Source organism: Vidua chalybeata, chromosome 1 (assembly GCF_026979565.1).
Source record: "Vidua chalybeata isolate OUT-0048 chromosome 1, bVidCha1 merged haplotype, whole genome shotgun sequence".
In the NCBI taxonomy this organism is placed as follows: Eukaryota; Metazoa; Chordata; class Aves; order Passeriformes; family Viduidae; genus Vidua; species Vidua chalybeata.
This window is the reverse complement of record NC_071530.1, coordinates 115,211,798-115,219,567: the sequence shown is the minus strand read 5'-3', so window position 1 is coordinate 115,219,567 and position 7,770 is coordinate 115,211,798. Positions and strand designations below refer to the sequence as shown.

Sequence of the window (7,770 nt, the reverse complement as noted above, 5' to 3'; positions counted from 1 at the left end):
GACATATCACAAACAATAAGTTATTTGTGCTGCAGAAAGCGTCATTTTTCATTTACTCCAACACATTGGAGGAGATGCACACTAAACCAGAATGTACTTGGTCACACTAAACCAGAATGTACTTGGTCACGCTAAACCAGAATGTACTTGGTCAGCAAAGGTGATGAAAATATTCCTGTTTAGCTCCAATAGTTTATGCCACGCTAAGTGCATTAAAGAACATCTGTTTCAATGTGCATTGGAACTCCAGTTCATGTTGGATATCCATGATCTTATAGGCTTTCCAATAATAATACAGTAGACTGATTTTTTTTTCTTTTTGTTTGTTTTGCATCTTTTTATTTGTTAACACTTTGATGAAAACAAAGTTTGGGTGAACAATTGTTTGGATTAGTCTAGTTTGCTATCCAAACTTAGAAGTTACTTTCCAATGTGTGCATCCAGGACAAATACTCTTTCTGTATCACAAGGAACATCATAGAATGCAACCACTGCAAAAAGCAAGAAACTATACCTAAATCTTATATAAGCATTTACCATACATGCTGTTAGACCAGGGGATGAATCTTCAGAGCTGCCCTTGACAATGATGTTCACTTTTTGCAGAAGGGAAAGGGGAGCACAACTTACACAGCTGAGCTGGCTTCTTCCTGTGACCTCCTGTGGCCAACCACCATGGGTTCACAGCCAGGTTTTCCACAGCAAGTCCTGCCAATCAAATCCCAGATTATTCAACCATGTATTCAAGAGGCCTTCATCTTTCTTTGAAAACCAAATATTTCTAGTCTGGTCTTCTAAAGATGAATTCAAAGCTCAACGCTGCTTGAATTGTTGAAGTTTTAAAACTGGAAAGCAAGTAAAAAAAGAGTTGCAAAGAATTTGCCTCATGCTTATAGGTGTTTGGAATTGGCAGCATTTACAGTTTTTTTCTAATCTTTTGAGAATAATGACGTCTAAAGAAATAACTGAACACCTCAAGATTCTGGAACTAGATTTGCACAACTATGTGTCCCCCTTTGGTTGTGTTGATTTCAATGCCTTCAGCTTCAGCCTGGAGATTCATTTACATTTCTAGTTGCTCCTGCCACATTGTCTTAACCCCCAACAGCCTTTACTGCAGTCATGAATGTTCACATAAATGCCACTAGTCTCCTCCTTCTAAGAGTATGAGGAAGGAGATACGCAAACATAGTAACTGCCTCAAAATAACCAGTAGGACCCTTACAGTTTCCTTTCAGTATCTAAAAGCTCTTGGCCAAGCATAGATTGAACAGTAATAGGAGTGTGGCTATTGCATCACAAAATGTGCTTTCTGGCCTATTTCCCTATTTAACCTACCAACCCCAGAAGGGCGGAAATTATTCTTCTTCACGCTTTCAGTTTTTAAAGAGGAATCCAGTGGCATCTTTCTTACAAGAAGTCAAAAGGACAAGGGAGGTAATGCAAGTAATGCCAGCAAAGGAGCCACCAATAATCAGGGAAAATGATCTTGCAGAGATTGTCTCCTGTCTGTCACCACTATCTCTGAGAAAGAAAGTAGCACTAGCAGAAAATGACCTGCTAGATTGTTTCTGCTTCTAGATCAATAAATAAAAACTCTGCAGTTCCCCTGGAAGATATCCTGCTGTCATTGTAGTCTGACTCTAACACATTCAAGTCAAAGTGAGATTAATATCTAAAAGCAGCTACTTAATCATGAGCAACTACAACAGTCACCCTGGCTACCTTTGGATCAGGTTTCTAAATCACGGAGCAGATAGAGCTGCTGAGCTTTTCACCCAGAATGCAAATTAAAGGTAATTTATTAACATGGAGTCAGACCTAGAAAAACAAAGAGTTATCTGATTTTTTTTTTCCATTGTAGTGTAGAAGATATCTGCTTAACAGAGATTCTTCATTGCACAAGGTAGGGAAAGGCAATTGTTCAATGCCCTGAGAATGGAAGGCAGGCAGGCAGGCAGGAAGGAAGGAAGGAAGGAAGGAAGGAAGGAAGGAAGGAAGGAAGGAAGGAAGGAAATGTATAATGATTGAAATCTGCAGGCAATCAGGATTTTGCATATGTGGTTGTATATGTGGAAAAAACAGTTTTGGAATCTTCTAGCTGTTGACTATTGTTTCTTTGTTTAAGGTTTGAATAAATAACTCAGAGAGATCTGAGATTCTTTGGCATCTCAAATCTTATTAATGCAGAGTTTCTAGGAGAGTTGATCTGACAGTTTTGTAGGATTATTTAAATAAAAAAGCCGAGAAGTTGTCTTTTTAAGCTTGTGAAGAGATTTGTATCTTTCAGTGCTGAAGAAGGTTGATGCCAAATGAATACAGACTAGGCTCCACAAACACAATTTAAATCTCACTGGGGAGTATGAATATTTGGCACCTAATTTGGTCAATATGTCTATTTCTGGTTCCTCCTAAAAGGGATTCAAATCTTCAAAGTCACAAGTTTACTCTGACTCACTCTATGAACCCTCTCTCTTTCCACTGCATTGGAAGGTCACCAATAGAGAATAACCTAATTTTTGCATGCAAGTCATGTGCCCAACATGAGGACTTTCAGATTATGCACTTCTTCTCTTTCTCAATGTCCATTAATTTTTTTTTTTTAATTGTATCCTGTGTAATGGGTGGGTAATATTATAACCACTTTTTCAATCAGATAATGGATGGCCTATTCAAACTTGTCCTGTTGCCCAGTAATCTACCTTTATTTTCAGTGGAAAAATGACAGTTTGCACACATGAAAGCATCTGGGTCATCACTGCATCAAGTAGAGACATCAGGGAAAGGCTGTAGAATAATTTACCAAATAAGTTATTCCTAAGGATATTGTCATTTTTCTAAGTAATGTAAAAGAACAAAAACTGATCTAGACGTTTTTTTATTTTTTTGTCTTCACTCTTAGGAAGTTGTTGTTTTGGCATATTTACATAACAATGAATTGTTAGTAAGTTCTTTCATATTTTATTCTGTTTTTGTGGTTCTTTGGCAAGTGATTAAGCCCTTTTTACACTAGCACAAGTTTCAGTTGCCACCTACCCCAACAGCTGAGTTTATGGAAATGATATCTGGAGAATTGGGTAAGATACTCATAGGCTGTAAAAAGCATTACATCAAGCTAAGCACTAAATCAAGGGATGTGAGATGCTTTCACAGATTGAGGAGAATTAAAAACTGAAAAGAAAGAACTGATTAGGGAGCAAATTGCAATCAGAATGTTCTAAGACTAATGCCAGCATTAAAATTCACTATGGGGTGGACTCAAATTTAGAATTGATCCCAGACAGGGCAAGATGATTCATAATAATCTTGTAATATAGAGTTCTCTCTAAACCTGGACAGATTCCATACATTGTTGCAACCCCAGAAATCCAAGTAATAAAAGATGCACAATGTTTAATTGGAGTTGGCAGTTAAACAAAACATAGCAATGCTGTCACATTTAAATTGATGTCATTTTAAATGATTACATGCTAAAAGATTTCCCACTGTTTATCTGCAAAAATAAAGAAAAATAATTACTCCCATGACCATGGGACAGAGATTGCTATTTTTTTTCCTTCTATTTACAGCACAGATCATAGGAGAGAAATTATGCAAGAAAAGCAGCTCATCAGTTTTCAAACCAGGGGTTTCAATTGCAAATGTAGTGTGACAGCAGACATTTCCCTCTGTCAAAAAGTAACAAAGTAACTGAAGGGGAAGGAAAATGGGGCCTGCAAACAAATTGGTGATTCAGTAAATAAAAACAAATGACAAAAGTAGGAGTCAGTGACCAGGAAGCCTGAGGTGCTGCTTTGTGAGATGAACACATAGAAAATAGATGTCTTGGCCAGTGCCATGCTTTTGGTTTTAATTTGTTGACCAAATGGATGTTTGGGGAGTAATACAGATGTGCTCATTTCTAATGGTCTCCATCCATCACTCCACATCCCTTCTAATTGCTCTTACAGGTGATACAGGCTTTTAGAGACCTAAGAGCTTCAAACTCTCAGAGTGCCAGAAGGGAAGGGCAGCGCCTCATCTATACTGACATGCTGGGATTGTGTATATAGCATTTGCCTGGCAGAAGGACTGTGTGGGAATAATACTCTGAAATTCAATCTTCTATCTCAAATTACTCCTCAAGGGTCTCTTAAAATGTTTTCATGAAGTTCTAGAATCTCCTCAGTAATGCTTGTGGTCTTTTCAGTTGCTTTCTTATTTGTGAATAATACATGGCTCACCAGCAGTATAAATAATTACCTTGGAGTCTGAAACATCTATTTCTATCCAGATGATCTATTCGCTTCATTGTTTCTTTTCGTTAGCATCCTGCATACATCTGAAATATTTATACATAGGCAGAAAAACTTACTCTTGAGACAATTATGATGCAAATAATTGTTACTGGGTTGAGCAAACTCATGATCCAGGCAACCACAGGAAAAAAGGGAAATATCTTCCCTATTATTCATTTACATATAGTGATTGATAGCATTATAATGTCTTTTCAATGAAGATAATTAATGTTCTAAGTTCTCCTTCAACAACACACAGTCAAAATGTCCCTCTGAAACATAACTCTCATCAAGAAGCTTGAATGCATCAGAGAGTAACTAGATTTCAGTCCAGGTAAACAATGGCACTTCTAGAACTTGACATCTGATGCCCAACTGATTTGTACTTCAAAACATTTGCACAGTGCAGTAACACTGGCAAAGCAGAACATCTGATCAACTCCATGGCTTTTTTTCAATCACAGAACTGAAAAAAGGCTTATCAAGAGCCGCTTCTCCTTGCCAATGCACAAGTTACTCAATTGCCAGATTTTTTGAAAGATCTGGTTATTCTCAAAGATCTGAGGGGGGCAAAGTCATCAAGGAAGAGGTCACAGTTTTATTCTTATCTACTGAAACAGGGCTGTGGCTGGGCAGGTAAGCTCCCTGCCTTGCTCTGTTGCCCTGACTACCTGGAACAGGACAACATTCAACAAACTTATATTTTAATGTCACACTCTAATATTCCAGCTGGTCTTTTAACAAATTACAGAGGAAGAATGTAAATGTCAAGCCTTTCCCATGTCTGTGACAAAATTAGAAGTGTTCTGTAAGGGTTTACAAACAAAGTGTGTTGACCTAGTTCTCGCCTTGCTCACTGTGAGACTGCAGTGGCTTAGTTTACCTGAATACGTGAAAGAAAAAGAAAAAAAAAAAAAAACAACAAAAAAAAAAAAAAAAAAAAAAACCAAGCAGAAAGAAAAGAATGGACTGAGGTAAGCCACTTCTCCACAAACACTTAACAGTTGTTAAAAGACAATGCCAGGACAGGAAAATGCCTGGGGATCCAAAGATCTTAAAAATAAAGTTAAAAAAAAAAAATCTGGCAGACTTTAAAAGGGAGTTTTTTTCCAAAATAAATATCCTTCTCTTTTAAAAAGCTTTTTAGTTATTGACTGCCCCTTACTTCTAACTTTCCAAAGAAAAATGGCCAGGGCAAACATGGTCCAATGTGCTGTGTAAACACAACAGATTAACAGGACACTGAAGTAGAAAGAGATTTGAGAATCTCATCTAGGCTTCAAATGTAAGTGCCTGGTAAAAGAGAGTCTAATAAGAAAGCAGAAAAGGTGCAACTGAACAACAATGACCTGTAAGAAATTGGGCTTGCTGGTAAAGTACTTACTGCTTTTCTAAGGAAGGCTCAGACATTTGTGCTAGTTAATAGAGTGAAAAAGGATGATCTTTCACTTCATGATTTGTATCTGCAAAACTGGTATATACAAAGAAATAAAAATATTTTAGTGTCTAACAAAGAAATCTTTCTTACTTTTAGTTTCTTCACTTTCTCATCAAAATTAGTTATTTTATTCTTATTTTATTCTTATAAATAAGAATAAAAAGAATACAATTTATTTTATTCTAGTACACAAGGATGTAACCCTTGCAACAAATTGAAAACATGTAGCTAAGACACAAATAATAACAAACCAATTGCTTTTCTTTCACAATAGCCTTCCAACAAGGAATAATCATAATCACAACCTTCATCTCCCACCCAAGCAACCTCAAGGATGACTCAGTCCAGTTTAACCCTCCACCTCCTCTCCATTGTCTGCTCAAACAAAGGAGGTTTAAAGTGGGCAGTCATAAGAGCCTGAAATAACCTGATATTCCTCCTTTGCTGTCTATCTTCTCCTTGTACTCTATCTTGAAATGGAGTCATAGCACTACATTTGTGACATCCCATTCATTTCCATGGAAACAGATTACCAGTCCACAGGCGTTTATGGCTTCACTGCCACATAAAGAGAAGGAACTGATCTCTGTGAAAGAAAGCTCTCCCTGAAAACAGCAGCAATAGACGTGGTTTCTGATAGAAATAGACGTATTATCACATTTCTCATTTCCCTTTAAATTCCAATTGACATGCCTTAGACTGGATGCATGGCTGCACTTACATCCTTGTAATTAGTGATGCATTATTCATACCGATTCATACCCGCTCTGAAAGATGTTATTTCAAGGCTCCATTCTACCTTACTTCCTCTTACTTCTGGATTTTTAATTTTTCCTCTTACACAAGATATTCAAGTCAGAAAGCAAGCATCCTTCCCCATCTTCCATCTTAATTTTTCTCCCATCATCCATCTTAGCTTTCAGAATCCACTCCAACATGATTCATCCTTCATATCTTTCAAGGATCCTTCACAGGTGTCTGTTTTAATTTTGCATCTTATGTCATTTATCCTAGTTTACTAAAAATGAGTAAGATATTCAGAAGGAGGTAGAGGTCTGCCATAGCAACCAAAATGAACTAGATTCTGCCTAGTTAAGTAGTTTGGAATTTGACCTAAATCTTTTAGTCCTGGGGATTATTACCAGCATTTTCCTTGGATTTCTCTTTCCATTGCTTGGTTACATTGCTATAAATTAGGGCTGCCCTCAGGCTGTTCTGATTTGCACTCAAGCTGCCACTTGCCCATTGAGCTATTTGGAAACGTTGATGTTGGCTGCAGCGCAGGCTCGCTCCAACTGTTCATCCACATCTCTTCATCTAGAAGCCACAGGACACTGAATGGGAACAAATGTGAGGTCATTTGTCTTCATAATTGCTTATAAAGGACGTTGGTGGTCCTGTGCAAGTGTTTCAAAAATATCCCCCCTTCCCAAGTGACTCTGAACCAAATGGCCTGGTGTGAGCTACACCTGTGCTCTCCTTGTGTGCTTCTGGGCTATAAGAAGTTGGGTTTTTTTTTTTTCCATTTTCCTTGCTGCAGCTGCTCATGCTGTTGATGAGAAGTTCAGCAGGGCAGGACCTGCTGTTGTTTAAAAGGAGACCCTGAGTGACCTGCCCTCACAGTCAGGCAGTGGACAGGATGAACACTTTTTCTGAGATCAGACAGAGACTGCAGAAGCAAGGGACAAGAAAGCATTGATGTAATGAGTCTTTCATCTGAGGAAAGCTGCCCAGTGGGGAGACAGTGTAGGATGACACAGAATCAAACGAGTGTCTGAGCTCCAGTTGAAGGCAAGGGAAAGGGGATGTTTATAAACCAGGAGAAGCTGCACAGCAGTGCCTCTGTCCTGGAGCTGAGCACACCTGCCCCTGAGTCATTCAGCCCGATGTAAATCCCAGGTGATACTCTGTGATACTAAGTTCAAGGCAAGAGTGAAGTCTGGCTGTTGTGCTACCTGCCTTTTAGATGGCAGCCTACAAACAGCTCACAGACACAGTGAATGCATCCAAAGAAAAGCAGTGAAGTGGATGAGGAGTCTGGAGTGCAAGTCATAT

At 38.3% G+C, this 7,770-nt stretch overlaps 1 long non-coding RNA gene across 3 annotated transcripts; it reads right to left on the bottom strand.

Moving 5' to 3' along the window:
• Positions 1–341: 341 nt before the first annotated feature.
• Positions 342–6,993, bottom strand: LOC128800360 (uncharacterized). 3 transcript variants are annotated; one of them, XR_008434963.1, is made up of 5 exons: positions 6,858–6,993; positions 5,662–5,748; positions 4,243–4,321; positions 631–708; positions 342–491 (listed from the first exon to the last, which is right to left on the bottom strand). It is a non-coding gene; the product is annotated as an uncharacterized LOC128800360 (long non-coding RNA). The 3 variants fall into 3 exon arrangements; XR_008434958.1 differs by lacking the exon at positions 6,858–6,993 and adding an exon at positions 6,143–6,197; XR_008434962.1 differs by lacking the exon at positions 6,858–6,993 and adding an exon at positions 6,021–6,114.
• Positions 6,994–7,770: the final 777 nt, after the last annotated feature.